Raw genomic sequence first — 23,187 nt, 5'->3', positions numbered from 1 at the left:
TTGTTTTGGGGCATTTGCCATGAATTCTAGGCAACCTAGTGAGTCTTTGGGGATTTGGTGGCTGCTTAGACATAACACAAGAAGTTCCATTCTTTTTGTTTGTTTGTTTTGGTAAAAGGAAAATCCAGATGATTCTTTTTTCTAATGTGTTTTTCAATGTCTCAATTTTTTTTTCTTCTGAAAGGACTGATTTTCTTTAAGAACCAAAGTAAGTAAGTTTTCAAAGTCTAGTTTTCCTGCAACACAGAAATTAAGTTTCACCCTCTCCACACCATCTAGTCGGTAATTGCAAGCCAATGGCACAAGTGTCTGTCTCATTCTTCACAGCAGCAGCTCTGTATGCACTTATCTACATCACACACACCTAGCAAAGACTAAAGAATTCTTAAGAAATTATCTGAGATCTTCAAGACATTCTTCGCAGAGAGTGCAAGGACAGAACATGCCTAGCTTGAAAGGAACATGACGAAACTGTGAAGTTTCACGTTTTTTCTATGGAAATTAAAAGCTGCAGAGCAGGAGAAAAGAGAAACAACAACTCATGGGAAAATTAAGTTCATTGAAAAAATAATATAATAGCTGTTATTTTAAGCCCAGCAAGGAATGTATGAGAATGTATTAAATAGGAAAGATGTTTTTCAACCTTATTTCCTGTTGACAGAAAAAAAGTTTGTCAGTAGATCAAGGGTTCCCTAGATGAATTCATTTATTAAAATAATATTTCATATAACTAAGTTCTGCCCTGTGGACTGATTACCAGCATTACATTTTGAGTATCTCATATCTCCACAGAGAAGGCTTAATTAGATATATCAGTCATTTGGTACATTCTTCTTTCCTGTCTGGATTACTTTAGCTTTTCAGCTGACAGGTTTATGGTGAGTGTGAATAAATTCAGAGAAGAGTTAAAATCAAAGTCAATGCTGAGAATGAATGAGAACAGAAAGTAATGTATCTATACAGAGAAAGAGAGAGTGATACACATACATTGATAATAATGACATTCATGCACGCAGTCCCAGATCCATAATGTTTCCTTCACGTTGGCACAGTCTGCCTCTTCTACTGCCTCAAAAGAGTCCTAAAGTACTCATGGATTTTCTAAGGTCAGCTGCACAGAGTCCACCTCTGCCCCTAGCCCCCAGTAGCCATAAACCATTAGTTTGATTCAAGACTAGATCAGTATCTCAAATACAATTATTCAGGCAGCATGGCTAGTGACAAATGTAACACTGTGTGCCACTGTTAGACAGGACATGGGACCATGAAGCCTGAGCTAGGAACACAACCAGACAGAAACCAACTATTTGTTATTTTCAACTATTTAATGACTGAAGTAAATGTTGTGCTGAAAAGGATTATCCAACAAAAGTAATAAACTTCTGAACGAGGAAAACATCTGTATTCCAGGCTTAAATATGTACTTAACTTAAACTAAAGCAAAAGCTGATGTGCTCCACAATTTTTCATGTTTTCTCAATGGCCAGCCAACTCATCGTTGCACTTGAAGAGCAGCATTTCTTCCGCTTCCCTAGCATGTGTCTGCCTTGTAAAGAGGCTCCTCTCACAGTGTAAGAGGAAATACCACTCATTTCTAGCCTTCTTTGTAAATACATTTTTAGTCATCAGGTTGGTATTATAGCACTTTGGTGGAATGGAAATTACCAGTTAATTAAGCTTCTGGTGACTTGAGGCATCTACATCTTCCTAAACATTCATTTGTCTGGCAGCATGGAAAATGCCAGCATCCCAATTAATATTTAGTTTGTAACTGGAGTTTTAAGGTATGGTTATAAGAATGATGTAATACAGCTATGCCCAATAATCAAGTTGTGCAGACCGAAAAAAAAGCTTAATGAACCTTGTTACTCCAAGCCTTATACATCTGAACTTGATATTCAAGTACCTTATGTGTGGACTTCCTAAGGGACTTGCGTACCAGCTTGTGGGAACTCAGGCAATGTTTTGTATGAAGCATAAATGAATCACTGGTAATGACAGCCACAATGAAATAAATCATAATTATATTAGACACTACTAAGGAGGTCACTGGGGATTATAAACTATTATGGTAAACCCAAATGGCAGATTAAATCAAAGCTTAGCAGTTGAGTGTTATCATCAAGCCTGTCACAGGTCAATTCCTGGCTCTGCTGGAGGCAGTGAATCATAATTTCACCCACAGTCCTTAGATTTTCTATTAAGATTGGCATTGATCTTATTTCTTTAGAACAGCTCTCATGGAAAGTAAGTAACTTCTCTTTTGAGGTCTTCTAGCCATAAAAACTTTGTTGATTCATTTAAGTTTTCCTGATTTATGAAGCACCCCAGAGGCTTTGATCCCCTCAGAATCAATACCTCATTCACACCTCGGACAGCAGAAGTCTACTGGTCTTCTAGGAAGATAGGAGGGCTGCAGTGAAAAGCCTTAAAATACCTCAGCCTAACCCTGTGTGAGGTATTTACATGGACTGAGACAAGTACACATAACCACAGAAAAGCATCTAAGCCTATGATTAAAATTTTGTTCAAAATGAAAACAACTAGCTTCCTACACAAATTTTACAGTGTGATCTGCTACAGGATAAAAATAAAGGTGAACATAAACTACTTTGTATTAGAGTGTTTATTTTCTAATAAGTTAAGAGAAGAGGAAATATTTAAGGTCCCCTTTAGCATCTGACAGCTGAACCCACCCTGCCTGTCCAAAACTAAAATGAGGACACAGTGTTCAAGTTCTCTGCTTGCCTGAAAACTGATTTTCAAACCATGAAGTCTTAGCAGAGTCATTCCAGCATTGTTACTATTGACAGTGAAGTGGATTAAGTTCTCTTGGCAACTGACAGTCTCTGTACTCAAGGATATTTTGCTTTCCCCACTAATCATCTACTCCCCCTTTCATTGGGAAGCTCTCCCAAATCTGCAGGGTGATTTGGCACTCAGCTCCATTCTGTTAAGGGAGTTAAGAGCACAGGTCCAATCCCCCACTTAAAAGCTGCTGGAGGGCTTACATAGGCTCAGGAGTGATCCTAAGCCCAGGACTGGATTTCATTAAAGGCTGTTGACAACCACCAGGTTCCAATTTTTAGCAGATTGGGAAGAAAATGCTATTCATTCTGATGAATATATGTACTAAACCCTCATACAAGTAAAATCGAGCACACACACCCCCAATATAGTTTTCTCTTACTGGAATGTTTTGTAGATATGTTGATTTAAGATATTATGCTATGTTTATATGTATAACATAATATTGTAAAAAAATATGTGTTTGTTGGGCTATATAAAATTATGATTATAGTCTCTGTTCAGTTTCAGATCTACAAAAGGTATTTCAGCTCTTAACTGCCTTATGAAGACATTTAAGGAACTAAGTGACATTTGAATCTGGTTATTCTTCATGAAACAACTCACAGAACAGAACTTTTCATCATTGATTAACTGTTAATCTTTTTGGAAATCTTAGCTAAAGACTTATGGATTTGAACTGTTTACATACATACTTTGAGAACAAGTCCCTACAGCTGGAGTTTGGGACATATTGTTAGGAGAATGCTGGGAAATTATGTGTGCTAAACCCTCATCAGTGGATAAATAGAGAATTTCAAAGATGCTAATCTGTCTACCTTATCTCATAAATAGGATTTTCCTGTGTATACAAAGCAGAATGACTGAACCCAAACTCACATGTTAACCAGTGTGTCAACAAAGCAACCTCTTGATTTTTCCCCATATACAAGATATAAGATATGCCACTACATCAATGAACATGATATTAGGTGTAATAGAGCCACAGAGATGATAGTGTTTAAATGAATTCTTTACCAGTAAACCCATACGGATCAAATCAGAGGCCCCTTTCCAAAGAAATAACAAGGGTTTTCTAGATGGCTACTATTTGACTACATCACAGACAAATAGAAAGAAATTAAAATCCTCACAAAATCAATTTAGGATCAGTGTGGAATGTTATCACACTGAAAAAAATACAGAGCTAATGAAAAAGAGTTTTTCATTGAAATGCTTGATTTTAAAAAAATGTAACTATAATCACTCTTTTTAGTGTTCTAACCTGTATTGTGTGCACTTACATACACTGACGATGCAGAGCAACTAACAGACTGGCTACCTGAGGACACCTTTTTGTTAGGGGGATCCTCCAAGTAGTGAAGATCTGGGACCATAGCCACCACAGCATTTGCTAAGGAAGACACCAGGCTAAAGTTCAGCAGCTATATAGCCTATGAGAGCCAGTGAAATCAAGCTGAAGTTAGAACAGATCGCTTTAAAAATACCTCCTTTCTCCTAGTGGGGGGGTCACTCACCAGACCAAGGTCCTTAGCAGAGGTCTAGTACTGGTTTTGAGTTATACTTTCACTTCTTACTTCCGCAACAGATTAAGATTGTGTCAGTGCAGCTGAGTATCTGGAATGGCATGCCTCAGTATCTGAAATATTCAGTACGTTTTTGTTGGGTTCATTAGTTCTCTCTCTCTCCCACCTACCTTCCCTCTCACCCACCTTCTTTCTTCACTTCTTTCTTCCCTTCCACTTCTCTCTCATATTACAGTTAAAAGGAGCAGCATAAAAATGTTCAGTTGTCAGTCTGGCTTATTATATCTCCTTCAACCTTTAAGCCAGCTCATCGAAGCTCGTATCATTATGAACTCAATTTCTGCCACAGTGCTTAATACACACATTCACATTACCTCTCTTAACACCTTGTTTAAAATGGCATCCTGCTAAAGGGTACCTTTTAGACTGCAGATATTCTCTTCATCATGCCCTTTTCCATATTGCACTGATACTTGTTCTCGTAAGTGACTGTTTAAAGCGATTTTGATTAATAATACCTGATTCACCACTGCACACATCTAATCATAATTGAAGAATGTTATAATTTATGGAAAAACTAAGCATATAATAAAGGTAAAATGTCAAAGATGACAATATACAGCTTTTGTCTAGAGTTATTATTCCATAGCTAGACGGGAGGCTCTAGGGGAAAGCAGTGTTTATTTGCATTCTAATAGAGAGAGAATCCTTTTTTGAAACCTGCCACTATTTCATTGTAAAGTAAGGCATGCCTGAATAGACCCTTTTCAGCATTTCTCAGACATTTCAATTTCCTGTTAAATTACCATATCCATTTAATTTTCTCAACTGAAACTCCAGTAGGATAGCAACATCTAGCATGGGGTTCACACACTGGGTTGTTCAGCAAAGAAGATAATAACACTGTGGCAATACAGTTCCATTGCAACGCTCAGAGAGGTATTGGCAGGCAAGATAGACTCTTATTCTCCTAAATGGTCAGACCCCAATGAGCTATGATCAGGCTGACTACAGCACATCGCTCCTCTTTGGAAAGGGAGGGGAGGAAGAGGGAGACGGGTAATGTTGATTACATCTGCATACTTCTGACTGGCATATCTGAACTAAAATGAATTGATTCGGTTAAATATTTTATTTTTCAAAAAGGCTGAGTAGAGAATATTCAAATGCAAAAGTATGCAAACTGTGTAGGCAAGGTACTATCTGTATAGCACCAGTACCGGAGAGTTCATAATGATATTCATTCCTGTGAGAAAGAAACCGGAATACTGAAATTTAGTATCTGTCCTGGAAACATCATATCATTAAGAGTCTAAGGATGCTCGCTCCAGATGGTTTTTAGTGCTATTTTCTTTTCTGCCTAAAAAACTAATAGACAGCTCTTTTATGGATTTTTTTTTTCTTGGGAATCGTGCTAATGATAATTGAATAATCAAATTATGCTTCTTCATAAGACCAAAGGGAGGAATACCACTCTGTTCCTGTGATTCTTCAGGTGTAAATGCAGCAAATACATGTAGGGCAATAGGACCCTCCAGTTACTGATCTACTCCATGTCACATGTCAAATGCAGTTTTTCCTCATGCCAATAAGTAAGGCAATCTTACAATAAGAAGCTACGTCTCAGTAGGATGGGTCCTAGGAGTTATTTAACATCTAATATTTATTCCCAGTGCAAATCTTTCAACCTAGCAGAATGCAATTCCAAGGAAGATTCGGAGGACTATTCAAAGGCATGATTTGATGTCTGTCCCTTGCACATAGAGCAGCACACTGAGTACTCACCAGGTCTTCTCTCACAGGATGTTACTAACCTAAAGGGACAACCCAGTGATGTGACAAAGTATTCTGAGGACATTTGACAATTTAATAACCCACTGGAGTATAGCTATCTGAAGTTATTTGTGACCTCCAGCATGATGTTAGTAATACATAGTTAAGTTCAGGTGCTGGCTGAAACTAGCATAATTCTCTCATTAAAGAAAAACACAAGAACAATGACTGGAACTAAAAAAAAAATAAATGCATGAATACACTTGATCAGAAAACGTAGGGAGAAAAATATGATGTTTTAAATTTAAAACCCCTTTCAGTCCCAAAGGTTCCAAAATCCATTACAAATCATGTGACTACCTCACCACTGAAAAGGTATGCCCTAATTCTTAATAATTGTGATTTATTTTACCATAATTCAGGGTACTCTTATTCTTGAGGCAGGATCATACTCTGTTACACACTGTGGAAAAGAGACTAGCAAGACAGTCACTGTTCTTGCATCAGTCTAAACATAAGAGATAAAAATTAATGTAGACAGGCAGGGAGCAGGGATATCACAGGAAACAATGAGATAGTATTGGTCAGGACATTAGGGAGTGATCTCAGTATAACATCCTAAATTGCCATACTTTTGAAGGTAACTTTAGGCATTTTTGGCAAGAGCATTTTTAGTGTTAGTGGCCAACCTGAAAAAGGTCAAGGCTGGAAACCGCAGAGAGCAATAAATACACAGGCTTACAGAACTTAGGAGCCGATGACTGAGAATATTGCTTGGTGTTCATTAGAACTCAGTACTGGAATTCAGTATTCAAGCTGTCTGATTAGTCACCAGAGTCTCATGATATTGCCTCCTTTTTAACTAGAGCTTTCTAATCAGAAGCCATGATGAACTCACTAGGACTTTTGATTTTTTTAATAAGTGTAAGTAGGTAGAATAGCAGATCTAGTGAATGTAATTAGACACTGTCAACCTTTCCTTTTTTTTTTTTTTTTTTAAACCATAGAGATATTTTGGTGAGGCATATGGACATCAGATCTAAAGTCAACCTCTCCTTCCAGCATGAGCAAAATAAAGAAAGTATAAGCTCACTAGAAACTAGTTCTATAGACTTCATGTAGCACACAGTATTTGACTTTCTCTTGCCACATTCATGGAAAGTAATTGCATTTTCGTATACATGCACAATCCTTTTCACCACCTTTGAGTTCCATTTATTCTGCCTACACACCATACCTTTCTAGGTACACTCACAGAGCACTTTATCAAGTGAGGATACAGGCCCTTCTGTAGCTGAACAGACCTGCCTGTACAGCATTATACAATTCAGCCAATGTTATCTCATCACACTGCTTTAGCTCTCTCATCCATTTTATCCTCTACCTAAAATTATCATCAGAGGGGAAAAAACAGAGTTTATGCATGGTAGTTTTTCAAAGAACAGAGTGCAGTTTTGGGGAGTACTGTTCATCATGATTTTCTAGGCATTTTAACTGATGTAAGCACTAATGGAATCAGGAGTCTAAATAACAGCTTTTGAATTGGCCTAGGAAGTCTTAATGGACAATCTCTCTCCTACAATAAATAACACAGAGGAAAAAAGGTTCACAAATATCAGAGGAAGTACACATACAGCAAGGAGAGGAAACATTCACTCACATTAAGAAATAGAAAGACTGAATTTACATGTGGCTTTATACACATAATATGCACTCAGAAACAAAAAAAATTATAGACTTTAATATGTAAGAGCACATTGAAAATACATGAGGGTATACAAACGCTTTCAGATCTGAAATCTTTTCTTACTTGATTCAAAAAATTAGCAAGCAAGCTCTTGATATACGATAGGAACCTGACTCATCACTAAACTCATCCAGCTAAAGTCCACCTTTTCCTCAACTCCCTTACATCATCTCTCAATTTCTGGAGACTTCTTCCCCACACCAAGCCAGCACACCCATGCAGGGTATGGTCAGAGCAGGATACGCTATGACGAGAAAAGAGTGCAATGGGCACCGTGCAGAGGTAAGTGGTGCGAGTGAATGGGCATGCGTGTCTTTACACCATGGCAATTCAATCCATGCTTAATTAAGTCTGAAGGACTGTGCGTAGAACTAGATCGTGTCAGTTTATAGAAGCTGGTTGATACTTGTATCGATTTCTAAGGCTCTGACTCAGCACGTAAGCAGTTGTTAAGAGTTTTAACTCAATGTACTCAAGCATATGGACTGCTGCAGCAGGGCCTTTTTCCTTAGGCTGTATTCCTGCACATCAGCATTACACTGAAGTTCTACATAGATCTGTGCTTTGTTGATGTGCATGAAAAAGCTGATATCATGACTGAGCAATTTTGGCGAATGAAAATATTAGCTTAATGATAATTCTTTATTACACATTTTCATTATGTAGCTGGACTAAGTTTTAAAGGTTATAGGTTCCCATTGATTTCAGTGTAGAAACAGAGTTAGGTTTTAGTGCATCTGAGATTCTACTAGATTTGACCAAATTAATTACAATCTCCTTCTATATTCTCTCATTTTAAGAGCAATTATAGGTATAGCAAGCTGTTGTCAAAGTCTCCTTTTATCTGTAATATCAGATGTATTTTGAGGGTAGACCATTTACATTAATATTAGGTTTTGAGAAACCAAGTACATATAGATATTTTCATTATGAATGTAAGATAGTAAATATCAAGGAAGGATACACACAGGAAATGCACAGTGCTAAAAAATTCATTCCTTTCATATGAATGCACAATATCAGGGCTCAGGTCTTGTAGCTGAATACATTATCATGTATTACACTGTTCACATGCACACTCCTAGTTTATGGCAAATGCAATATAATTCAGCTCAGCCTTCTTTCATTGCAGACTCTTGCATTGATTGTGTTTTAAGACGTGCACTCAGTCCTACTAAGTTCAGTACACTAGTTTGTTCTTTTACCTCTAATGGTGAGCAAAAAACCCTAGTACAGGAAGTACTATCTTTGGAGTAGCCAAGGAAGAAATCCTGCCCGTGGAAGATGCCTGTTCTCCTCTACCACCTGCCGTGATCACATTACTACAAATAACATCCTTAGAAGGCAGTATTCTCCTTTGGGGCCTCACTAATGCAGATTTTATAAAAGTGTATTTAGAATTACTCTACTCCATATTTGAAATTACTTACAGAATGCTATACAAGTCAATGAAAGGAGGTAACACGACTCATCAACAAGAATATAGATCAGTCATGATAGTCCTCTGTGATACTGGAGGTTAGAGATAAACTTCAGTTTGAAAAAGTCAGATCTTTAATAAAATCACTGAGTGGAATTCTTCAAGAAGGATTTGTATCACTCCTGGTATTAACCATTTTCAAAAAAATGATCACAGACTAGAGGAATAGAAAAGACAGAAGGTAAAAGGAAGGCAGGGAAAAGAGAGAAAATGGAAGGGGATGGTTTGAATCACATCGTACAGAGAATGAGACCTCATCTGAAAAAGAAAAAAAAAATCAGTGGAAATTGCCAGTGATTTTATTTGGTACTAAAACAGAAAACCCAAAACTTTTCAGATTCTGTTACCATGCAGCTTTTAAGAGGCTTAAAGCTCCTAACAGCTATTCTTCAGATGGAGTTGCAAAGAATTTTGAAATGTCAGTAGAAATTTTCTAGGACTGAAAAAACAAGACTCCAAAAATCCCAGATCAGCACTTGTAAATTCAAATATTTATTTTGTTTTTAAAACACCAAAAACACTAAGACAGAGACAGAATAACCTAACAGCATTTTTCATGCGGCTGCTTTATTTTTAAGCATCCTAGAGAGGGCTCAAGGGAAGAAAACCTTATCAGCACTTTAAGGATTAAGTGCTAATTGTCATTCACTAGGGGAACTGGCTTGAATTCCCCCCCCCCCCCCGTCCCCCCCCCCATTTCAAGATTTATTTAACGTGATCGGACTGAGATTGATCAGGGCAGAAGACAAGAGAATTGCTTGCATGCACATCTGGTCCAAAGTTCAGTGACTCACAAGAGAGTCTCACTCATAATAAAATGAAAATAATTAAATATGCCCACATATACACTGCCTTTATGACCAGTCTTTATCCCACAGTATTGGCACCTTTTAATACTAAGCAAAAAGGATGCAAGCAGAATGCAAAAAAAAAAAATCCATCTCTGCAGCTGTTCGGCTACTTTCTATAGCCAGTCACTGAAGAGCTATCATGGAAACTAATTATGAACAGTTATTTATTATTTACTATTTATTATTTATGAACAGTACTTTCTTTCCCATGAACCCTCCACAAGAGAGCATACCTCTTGGTGGGACCCTACAGGGCATCTTACATAGACCTCTGCTGTCAACATGCTTTTGGGTGTACAATCCCCAAGTGAGAGCAATTGCCTCATATAGTCTCTTCCATCAAAGCACCATTTTAACATAAGCTAATGTCTTGTTTGTGTTGAGTTCTCCTTTCAAAGCCTCTTCCAGAACTTCATTAAACTTTTGATTAGAAGCCTTCTTATTTTCAGCCTAAACGTTAAACTCCTTTGAACCTGGGGCAAACCTTGTACATTAGTTCAGTACTGGAAGGAAGAACTGTTGAACTCCCTTGACGTTTTGATAGAAAGTATTTATATCCTTTTCAAGTCTCTCTTGCTGTGTTAAGAAACAGAAGAGGGGAAAATGTTCTCTTACTCTGTCTTCATAACATCTGTCATCTGTTCTCTTGTAATCCTAGCTGTCTGTCTTTCCTGTCCCAAATCCAGCCAGAATTCCTATTCTGTGAGAAAAGATGATCAGAAGTGTAGGCATGACGTCCCCAAATCCCAGCTACTGTACAACAGACTTAATACTTCTGTACCTCTCTAGGTGAAATCCTTTACAATATACACTCTAGGATGACATTTGAAGGAATACTTTTCAAGAAGACCTGAGAAATCAGTAAAGCAAAATGTAGGCCTTTGTCTCTGAAGGTTAATAGAGAGATTCAGGATAGTTTCTTGTCTTCTTCCCTCATGATTAAGAACAATATGCAGAATGTCTAGTTATCAGTTTGACAGTTTGATCACTGATACTTTAGGTAAGAACAACTATAAAAATCACTACTGAGTCCAGTTACAGGGTTGAAGAACAAACATTTAGTGTCAGTATTCTTGATCTTTGTGGAATTAAGAACTAAAAGCTGGTTTTTAAATGAATAAATAAAGAGCAGATGCTCAAATGGGTGAATATATTATGTAGACGAAAAATTACATTACTGCTGAAAAGATTTTTGAGTACAGCATATTTATTAACCCAAGAGTAAGTATGCTTTGATGACTGCATTGGCCTGATCACAGTGTAATTTCACAAGCTACCAATCACCTAGTTATAGATTGAATTCAAACCCCTTTTCTAAATTAAGGTAAAAATTAAGCATTGTATCATCATAGTCTTGCCAAGTGCAGATAAAAACAATTTGTGACAGCTGAAACAGCAAGGTCATTAAAAAATCCAAAACTATAGCAAAGTTAAAGAACGTGGAGTAATTAACTGAATTTCTACCTCATGAGCTAACATTTGCATCTTCATTGTCTCATACCTCCATCCATGCCATGTATTCACAGCAGGCTCAGTCTGTCATCAATAGAAGTGTAAGCGCAAGCAAAGCAAAACAAGGAATTCATTCACCACTTCCCATCGGCAGGCAGGTGTTCAGCCATCTCCAGGAAAGCAGGGCTCCATCACGTGTAATGGTTACTTGGGAAGACAAACGCCATCACTCCAAACATCCCCCACACACCTCCTTCTTCTTCCCCCAGCTTTATATGCTGAGCATGACGTCATATGGTATGGAATATCCCTTTGGTCAGTTGGGGTCAGCTGTCCCAGCTGTGTCCCCTCCCAACTTCTTGTGCACCCCCAGCCTCCTCGCTGGTGGGGTGGGGTGAGAAGCAGAAACGGCCTTGACTCTGTGTAAGCACTGCTCAGCAATAACGAAAACACCCCTGTGTTATCAACACTGTTTTCAGCACAAATCCAAAACATAGCCCCACACTAGCTACTATGAAGAAAATTAACTCTATCCCAGCCAAAACCAGCACATAATGTTACTAGAAAGAATCTCCACACCTTAGTCACACTCCATTGCTACCAAGAATGTACATTTGATAAACAAGAAAATCCCCAGTAGCATCTATTGTTACCCTCTTCCATAACTGCAGAAATACCTTTTCCTTCTAATTTTTTTTTTGACACTTCATATGCTATGTTATGATCGGAAAGAACATACATAGTCACCTTTGAGTATTAATTCAAAGGAATACTCTAATTAAAATTCATTGGTAAAGAATTTTTACTGTGGTTACATTTTACAGTTTAGGCTATGCAAACTGAAATTATGGGGGAAAAAATTTTTTTCTACAGTTCAGTTATTTTGGAGAATAGGAACTCATGGGCCACTTCCAGTTTGTAATCTCTGTGCATTAGCATAGACCTGTCATTGGTTTTACACTTTTATCCCTTGAAAGAGGAATCCTTTCATACAAAATAAACCATTTTTGTAGAACTAAAGAAAATTATGTTCTGTTCTTCAGTCACTATATATTTTCCCTTTTGAGGTTTTTTCCCTAGATTACTAAAACATTAACAAAATAAGCCTGAATTATTAGAGAGATTAATCAGAAGTTCAACTAGTTTTTAAGTTTTGGAAAATTCTTTAAATTAGAATAACAAAGATGAATTTTGGATATTACTATTTTATTTATACTAGTAAGTGTCTGAAAAAGCTAAAACTAACATAAGATAGTAATGTGCCTTTAAGATTTAAGAGTATGTCAACAGACATACTGTTTAACTTGATACACTTTTCTAAACCCATGTCTAAGTATAATAAATTGCAAGTTAATTTTAATATCATTCCAGAGTCCCAAGCTTTTAGCCAAATATTAAGTTTGAGGTAATATTCTACATGCCTGCAATTGTAATTGTGTATAAACAGATGTTAGCAGGTTTTTTTGACAAAAGGAAATTAGTTACAGATGGTTGGAGAGTTAAAAGTAGCTATATAATATTAAAATGCTAATTTGAAAAAACCATAACATCAAAAATAATGATCTTCAAAATCTGACTGAAGAGACTAAAGGCCATATTTTCTGATACTAATTTCCTTTTTTCCTGTTCCACAAGCGAAATTTGCATCACCAGCCTCTTCATCCCACCATCACGGAAACCTAGCTCAAAATTGAGAGGAAAACGTTTTTAACATTTCTGTTGAAAAATACATTTCTATAACCATTTCCTGGAAGATTCTTTACCAAAATGTTCAAAAATGAGATGAACACACCACTCACACAGCATTCTTTCATACTGGGTTCAAATAAATCTTTGTACCAAGGAAGCAATACATATTCCCTCTATTCAATGAATTTACCTCCCCCATCAGGAGTGATATTACTGATAGCTTAATACTATTGCTACTAACGTTAAGAAACATACTACTAACCCGTGACTGGTTTAATAATTTATTTCAAGTTTCTTTGTCAGAGAAACTTGCCCAAAGAAAAAAAGTTCAAAGTGTTGGTTAAAAAAAAGAAACAAAAAGTGAATGAATACTCAATGCAATTTGGAAGGTACCTCATCAAAACAATAAAATCCACACTAAAAGTAAAATTTGACATTTCCTAATCGTGAAAGGCTACTTGAGAGTCATTACTGACCCCCCTGTGCAGAAAGAAAAAGCCAACATTTTGGTTCGTCATCCTTGTTCCTCACAAAAGAAGAGGAACAGGAGGATCAGAGCACAGGGGAAGAAATGACAGGAGTAATAAACTTTTCACATACCCAAGTGATTAGCCAGAGGCAAAAGCCACTGTACATACATATTACACCTCCTTGCCAAGTCTCGCATCTCTGTTTGTTCCTACTGGTGGCTTTAACTCCTTTGAGTCTAAGTACATCAATTTTACAGCTGGTCAACCATTCGTATGTAAAAGGTACTTATCTTGAAAACAAGCAAAAATCCTACATTAGGCTTCTATTAGGCTTCTGCTACTCAAATAATCTTTTCTTCCCCCCCCCCCCCAGAAAGATGCATTAGCTCTCCAACACAAGTCCTCATCTTTCCCTAGAGAACCTCATATGAAACACTGGTGTCACAAACACTTTCTCACAATGTTACCACCATAATGTTCCCGGTGCCTGAGTTCCAGCGAGAGAAAGTTAAAGTTACAGCCCCAAGTAAATGATCAAAAAGATAATACTGATTGTTAAAAATAAATAAACAAAAAGGGTGTGTTTGAAAACACCATGCTCCATCAAGCAAACTTACCTGTGTTTTCAAAGTCCTGATGACAGTCAGTGCACTGTGGGAAGAGCTTGTACCATGGCTACACTGGCATGGGGTCCTCCATGGGCCGCAGGGTGGATATCTGCTCCACCATGGGCCTCCATGTGCTGCTTCACCATGGTCTTCTCCATGGGCTGCAGGGGAATCTCTGCTCTGGTGCCTGGAGCACCTCCTCTCCCTCCTTTTTCTCTGACCTTGGTGTCTGCAGGGTTGTTTCTTTCACATTTTCTCACTCCTCTCTCACAGCTGCTGTGCAGTGGTTTTTACCCTTTGCTTTCTTAAATATGTCATCACACAGATGCCACCAGCATCACTGATGGGCTCAGCCTTGGCCAGCAGTGGGACTATTTTGGAGCCAACAGTAACTGGCTCTGTCCGACATGGGGGCAGCTCCTGGCATCTTCTCACAGAAGCCAGTGAAAAATAAAAGTAATCATAATGCATTGTCTGTTTACACTCAAGATTATATATGTCTCCCTGAAGAGCAAAGAGTTCTGTTAATTTCCCGCCTCTATAGTGTAAGACAGCCTTACCAGTGTTTTCTTTACAAAGTTACACAAACTTTAAGTTTGTACTACCTTTTCAGAATAGTGTTGGAGCCTTGCTATAGGCTGGGTCATCCTCATCCTCTCAAAAGAACCTACTAAAGCTGTTTTTCAAGTACTGCACATTTATGTGATGAAAGTACCACCAGGTACTAACCAGTATTTGCTCAATACCAAGAAAGTCTCTATTGTCCTAACTAGTGTTTATTTGTGAATAAAAGGGCAGCAGCTTTATGTCCTTACTGTTTATGTAAATATATTTCTTTCTTTCACTTCCATTGCTTTGACTTCGTTTAAAACTCCAAAAAGACACACGATACATTTTTCTGCTTTCTTCCTGAAATAATTCTTTCCAGATTTTAGCTTCTCAGAAGTAAAAATAAAAATAAAATCAGTTCATATGGAACTAGACTTTTTTGCACTTAATTATTTTTATTACAGTTGTCATTCATAGAGTCATATTTGCGAAAAACTTCCACATTTGGAAATCCTTGCAGCCCTGAAAAGCAACCTTTTCAGCATTCTGGCAAAAAAAAAGCCAGTAACTACTCTCTCTGCCCCCAAACAATTTATAACCTAAGATACTGTCAACAACAACACAAAAGATACAAGAGCACTGCAGAAGAAAAGAGGGGACAGCGAGCTACTAACAAGGGAAATAAATGATGTAGGGTGGATTTTAACAAGGACAGGGTCTTAATTAGGGAGGGATTTGGAGAGAGAGAGGAAAAAAATCTTTCTTGTAAATAAGATAATTAGTGGCAGTGGTTTACAACAGCACAAAACTAGGACAGGCAGTTGGCAATTAAAAAATACTGCTTCTTTGGTGGTGTCAGTCAAACAGCACAGAGCAGCAAACGTTTCTAAACACAATAAAGTGCCAGATGTCAGCTGGAACCACAGCCCTTTCCTCTCTTCTTGTCACTATAGTTTTGAAACTCTGTAGTACTCCTTTTCTTTTTCTCTAAGTGCTTTGAAAGTGAAACGGATTATTCAAAAACCAAATACCAGATATTCCCTAAAAAGGGGACAAAAGCATGAGTAGGCGGGGGGAGGGTAGAGAGAACCTGTCAGATTTTCAATTTGGATATGCATCATATGTGGTGCAAAGGAGGCTCTTTCAGATAACAACTATACGTATGATCAGGAAGGGGTTAAGTCAGAAACTGCACAGTTGAAAACAGATTAGTTAGATTATGCATAAAAGGCTTACTATCTTTCATCTTAGAAGAGCTTAGGCAGCTCCCGTGTGTCTGTGCTATTGAGACTTACCAATGTATTTGCCAAGCAAATTAAAAGATAATTTACGACCAGCTAAGCATAGCCTGTCTGTCCTCTGGCTCCCTTCAGAAATGGCTTTAGAGTCTTGGACGTTACAGCAAACCATCCCCTTGTCTAACCTGTCAGTGGCAGCAGAAATATTCACTATGGACTGTACTGTTTACTCTTCATCCTTGGCACTGGGTAAATACTAGGTATTATTTTACAACTTGTGTCTGTGGTTCTTTATAATTTCTCTGACACAGGGACTACCTTGGGTCACAGTGGGTCTATTTTGGATGAGAGCTCTGGGCGCTCTGAGGTGCGTGGTGACTTAAGTACAGCGCTTCATCAGATCTTTTCAGAAGCCAGTGCCCCAGAGCATCTTGTGGTGCATCCTACACCAGCCCTACAAGGTTTGTTGCCAGCATTGTGCTTAGCTGATAAAAGACATTGCAAAAGAAGCATTTAACATTTCTTAGTCTTGAGGCAAACCATGCATTAGTTTTAAGCTGGTCTAGGAAATCTCCAAATGTTAAACAAACAGCTTCAATTGCTTTAGCCCTCTGTTACCTTATTACACTCCTCTAATATGCCTCTTCCTCCTCCATACTCTTTTTCCCCTTCCTCACTGTGCCAAGCTCTCCACACAGAAAAACTAAAGTGACCTTTTGCACTATCACTTGTTCATTCTCGCCACCTGCAGCCACATACTGCCACAGCCCATGGGTCTTATCTGAACAGAAAGGCCTTGAGCAGGGGTCATATACAACTATGTGGCTGAACCAAGCCTGCTAGTGAGGACCCTCATCTGGACAGCACCAGTTACAGCTCTTGGGCCTAAGGAATAACTGGGATAAACACTGTCAATATTAATCTCACGCTCCTAGCCAGGCATCTGCACAGAGTGCACATTAGAGGTTGGCACTACATATTTTGGGGGCTTTTCAAATGCTGGGATGTTCCAGCCATTGGGGTTGAATGAGGACAAAAATGACATAGAAATCATGCCCGCTTGTACAGTAATGGGCTAGCATAGAAAAGAGACCATCAATGGCATAGCTTGTGTTTGTAAGTGGGGGAATAGGACGGTTCAAGGAGGAAGGGAGGACCAAGGATTATAAGCAAAAGGGGATTTCTTGAATGTTATGTTAATTCTGTCCAGTAGAGATTTTGTGTGCTCAGTTGTCTGGTTTTGTTATATATGGATCCTGAGATAGATAGAAAATATACTAAAAAAGGGCATCTAAAACCCCTGCTCCCAGAAGCTCTAAGCTTAAAAAAAATTACATGTTAGTGAAAGCCAGAGTAACACATTACAGGGAAGGCAGATACTCTCCCAGAAATTCAGCCTGTTTTGGGTAGCAGCTGTTGGCCCCCCTGAAAGTAAACCACCAAGTTCCTAATCACTTCTGAAATTTAGGCCACTGCCTTTAATTTACTATTCTGGGAGCAGTCAAAGATTATGGAAGCAGCAAGAAGGATAACAAAAAATTCATTTTAATCTGAAAATAACATGAGGGGTTTATCTTAATACAATTTCCATTTTCAGTTGCTATTCACAAGGGGATCTGCTGTAGCATTTAGCATATTTGATACCAATGGCACTGATGATTCCAGGAGCTGAGTCAACTGACGTAGTGAACTGCCACCACAGCACTTTACTGGAATGAAGAAAGTATCTGGGACTCAAATATCTGACGGGCTTTACTTATGGCAACAGTAAGACTTTACTATGCATTAATGTTTCAAATACTCAGTCTATTAAGCCTTTGAAAGATAACAGCACATAGAAAAAAGTTTATTCTGGTATGGCAAGACAATCTTTGAGACACATAAATCCTCAGACACTCTCTTCCACCCTGTCTCCCACCTTTCTCTTGGACTATACCAGGTTTATGCCAGAGGAAAAAAAGTCTAAAATTTATTTAGAGTTATTATTTGTAGCCGGTATGAAGCAGCAGCACTCACCTGCAAAGCCTGCCTAGGAACATGAAAATCATTTAAAACAAATGTGATGCTACGTTTCTGTTAACATTTCCTTCCACTATAATGACTGTTTTCCACTGTAATAACTAAGAGGCAGGTTCTTTCTTACAATTATGGTCAATGCAGAGTTAGAATGGAGAAAATTTGTATTGCTGTAGGAATAGAGGTGCCTGGAAATTTTAAAGGAGAAAAACTTTTATAAAAATATTGGGTTCACCAAGCCCAAAATGTTTTTTTCTAAATGTCCTGCTGACAAGTAATTGTCATTGCACTGAAGGCAAGGTTTCAAGGCAACATTTTCTGCATTTACCATATGCATGCTACAAAGCTAAGTAATGTGGAAGTGGCGGCTTTCTGACCCGAGGTCTGCCATAAAGACACTAATAATCTAGAAATAGCTTCAAAACTTTAGCTTTGTGAAGGCATAGAATCATAGAATCATTTAGGTTGGAAAAAACCTTTAAGATCATCGAGTCCAGCCGTAAACAGGGACATATATGTCCCAAACCAGAAGGCTCTAAATACCTCCTATCTGCTCTGGCTTTGCCAAAAAAATCAAAAATCTTCAAAATGTGCGGAAAGCCTTGGAAGATTCTCAGACCACAGAGCCTCCGTGGGAAAACAGCATGACATTGGCCTTGACACTGAAAATAACCAGCAGTTTCCCAGCTGTGCGGGCAGAGAATTTCAAAGGTTTGAAGGAGTTTGAAATTTTTTTATTTGCTCTAATTTAGAGTGAATACAAAACAAACAGAACAAAAGAAAATCCCTTTGAAAAGTAAATATTCCTTGCTGGCCAACTCTGTAGGAAGAGAGACATACAATGTAGTGTAGCAGGCCGTGGACATGGGGAAATTTGCAGAGAAACTTCTAGCCTCCTCCCCCGCCGCACCGTGATTTCTGTTGCCTACAGAAGATAATGGTAATGCAACCCAACTCCAATCTCTGCACAACATCCTATAGACCAATGCTGGTAATATGGCAACCAGTGCTGCTGCAGTCCCAAATAAGCAAAACTTAAAAATGGAAAACCACTAGCAACACTTTCCATTCGGTCATGACACCTATCCAGAATATCCTGCCCTATTACCCAGTTAAGGGTCACCCTCAAAACTGTGATCACCTCTAAGATTTATTATTCATACCCTTTCTGGATTGATTTTCTTCAGTCTGAAGAACATACTGTCTCCACGTAGTAGAAGATCACAGAGAACTACTCTGATTGTACTGAAAACAATGCACACCACAGTTCTTCGTAGTACAAGCTGGCACCAGGAAGACTGGCCATTTTCACCACTTGTGTCTTGATAGATAAACGTAAAGAGTAGGATTCAGTTGCCTAAACATAGATGTCTGGTGGCATTTCAGATGCCTTAAGGTGCATTGGCAGGCCTCCAGCTGCCACTCCAGAGAACAGGAGTCTCCTGTAGATGTTACATCCTATATGGCCGACCTGTGTGGATGCCTTGGTTACCATGGCGCCATCTCTAATGGCACTAAGACATGTCTATTTAGGCAGTTGGAACACATCTAAATGCTGAGATAACTCCAAATTAAGAGATATGAATGTTAATGTCTACATACAAAATGAATGTCTAAACTCCCACTATAATCAATACAGTCAGTGGAACAATTCGGCTCATCATAAAGTTCATATTTAGCATCTGATGACCTAAGTATCTCCCTAGGCTCCACTAATTGCATTGACTGGGTATCTGCTTGCCATAACAGAAGTCTGGACCTCACTGACGTGTATACCCATAAATTTAAAGTGTCTTAATCTCTAATTTTAATCCCACACAAGTGATTAACACCTTCCCCCTACAGAGAAGCAACTCAGCTTGTCATCTAATTCTGCCAGTTGGAAGCATCTTTTTGCATAGGCACAGGTGTTTCCTACTACTTTCAAAGTTAGGAACTCATATCATCTATACCAAAGATTAACCAGAACCTGGTTAATCAGGTTAATATGTTTCTCAATCCAATTAAGAACATGTCCATTGGACATCCTCCGTTTATTAGAACAGAGAACACTTCAGGAAATGAAAAATAATCAGGATCAGCTAGTAAACAGTCTGCACAAAGCAGAAATAAGCAGGTTGAGGTTCAGACAACATCTCAGAAACCACAGGACAGGTTGGAAAATTAACTCAGGAGCAAAGGGTGAAGCAATCTGCATATTTCAAGGTGAGCTCATGCATAAGGACTTGGTGTTCACAGAAAGATATGTCTACATCATGGTGACAAAGAGTCATCGTAAAGGGCACACTAGTCCTGTGTTACAGCTGGAGTATGTTGCTGTATCATATTAAAGGTGAGCAGTTTCAAATGTTCCCATGCTCAACTGAGTTACACAAAGCCTCATTCTGAGAAAGCAGAGAAATAGTATTTTTAGCACTTTTCATCTAAAGATGATATCTATTAGCCTATTTTTAAAAAAACATGCAAAAAACTAAAAAAATCTCTTCCAAATGCACTTGTTTTGCAACACAGAGGGAGGTACTCTGAGACCACAGCTCACAATGAAGGCCTGTGCCTTGAGCAGGCCAACAAATACCAGGTACAGAGCAAAGCACTGTTCAAGGTGAGCAAAAAATCAGAATCTGAGCGAAAGAGGGTAGAAGATAGCAGAAAGAGACAGAGGGAAAGACAGAAAGAGAAATCATATATTTCAAAGCACTTTACATGCTTCTGCAACAGATTCTAATGCACCTGCACAGCTATTCTGAGCTCCCGGAAACACTGAAATAAATCCTCACACAAGAAGCACCTGAGAATAATAAATCCACATTTTAATGGGACATATGAGTGACTCTGCTAATGAAAACTAGTGTTAAATTTGAAAAAAAATTGACTTTCTGGTATGCACCACTTGACATGAAAAATCCATCTTCAGAGGTCTGAATAAGAATCCCAAAAAAAGTGCAAAATAAACAAGTAAAGCCCTCATGTAACATGTCTATAAATAACTCTTCAGACAGTCTTTGGACAGGGTAACATCACACTTGGGCATGTGCTTTATGATCAGATAAAAAAAAGTTGTCCACAAGAATAATCTACAGCTGGTTTATCTTTTCTTCCTCTGCAGTCCCTTTAACATCAGGTGATAAAATATGCAATTGGTTAGGTAATACAGTATTTTTTTCTTGGGTAGGAGATTGTGCCTTAGTGCAGAAAGAATTCCATGACTAGAATCCCCCTCTGAAAGAATGGTACCTTTTCCTTATCTTTGTCACTTTTAATGGACAGCATTTTTACCACTCTGGAGAGATTATCTTCAATTTTGTCCATGATATATAGAATGAACAGATAAAGAGTAGGAATTGTACCACTTGCAACTTAAATTCTTGTATTGCAATGTTATTTCAGTGCTGTATATGTCAACAAATGTACCTCAATTTCTTCAAGCTAATAGGGATAAAATAAGCGGTTCTGTTTGGGTGAGCTGGCTATGCATGGTCATGCCTGTCATGATGGCAAGTTGCTATCCAGTTTGTGCTCGCTTTTCATCAGCAGCCACATGTGGAACTCATTATAGTGATCTACCCCAGTCTGAACTTGCTGGCTTTAGGATTTGCTGGTTATTTTTTGTCTCTTAGAGCTGTTGGTCTGTTAAGTTTGCAAAGACATCACAGAGCTACCTAAGGTTAATCTACATTTATCAGAATTTTGCTGATATGGCTCTATTTTAAGTGCTGCTGCAGTTTATATGGGCATAGAATCAGTATTTCCCCACCTGGGGGCCATGGAAACTGCCCAGAAACTAATTTACAAACTACTTTAAATAGTGACATTGGAAAATACACCAGGTAAATACACTACAAGTGTAGGATTGCCAAGAGGAAATAGCAATGGTTGACTTACCCACTGGCCAACAAATCATCTCAGTCGCTCTGAACTCTCCTTCCAAAAAAGTAAGCGATCTTGGAGGAACAGTGCTTGCCCATGACACTGGGTCTATCTCGGGGGGCTTCCAGCATAGTTATACATCAGCTAAAGACTATGCCAGAAACTTCAAAGTGCAGAGAAACCTGCAAGGTGGCTACAACCACATTACTCATTAGCGCTCATTCTCAGGCTGCTCCTGAGACTGATCCAGCCCTAGGGCAAGCAGGTTTCACTCAGTTTAGATCCTGCAGCCTGAATGCCCCATCGCACCTTGTGGCAGATGCAGGCAGACGCACCACCGTCGTCCTCCGCAGCCTGCACAACAGCCGCTGGGGCCCTCCCCATAGCAGATGTGATTGCAGCACGCTGGACACACCTAGCACTTCACTTCAGAAGACAAGCAGGAACAGCCCATCACAGATCTCAAGACTGATGCTGTCAGCATATGATTTGCTGTTCTGCCTCAAGGCCAAATTGAGGATGCTCTAAACAGGAGTGTAAGTGCAGACAATCAATCCAAAGGGACTTGACCAAGTGTGAAAGTGATTTGCTGGTAATATAGACTGAATACAGTCTTACACTACACAGCTTCCCCAAGGATTACTGTAGCAGAGAAAAGTAGCATGGCTGGAATAAAAAGGGCTTTTTAAAGAAGCCACAGGAGACTCTTGGGGTTAAATAACCATATTGCTAACTAGACACAAGGCTTAGCTACTGCTGCTCTGGCAGAGATCAGATTACTTCTGAAAAGTAGAAGGTTCTATTATAAAAGAAAGCTGAGATTTTTTTTTTTTTCCTTCTTTCTTACTTATTAGATCCTCCTGTTTTGGCTATTGATGGCACACCAAAGGCGACCTGTGCCTTCTCTGGAGAATTAACTGAGTTCATAAAGGTATTGACTGCATGCTCTAAGAAACAAACCACTTAAATCTTTTAGTTCTTATATGTCTTTGAACTTATGGCATCAGAAGCTAGAGATTCCCCTGTCATTGCTCCTATCTAACTACCTTTATCAGCTCTTCTCAATTCTCTCTGTGTTGCCACCCCCCACTCCATGTCTGCTCTTCCCCAAAA

Source organism: Gymnogyps californianus, chromosome 1 (genome assembly GCF_018139145.2).
Source record: "Gymnogyps californianus isolate 813 chromosome 1, ASM1813914v2, whole genome shotgun sequence".
Lineage (NCBI taxonomy): Eukaryota > Metazoa > Chordata > Aves > Accipitriformes > Cathartidae > Gymnogyps > Gymnogyps californianus.
The sequence above is the reverse complement of the archived record's forward strand: the minus strand, read 5'-3'. Positions refer to the sequence as shown.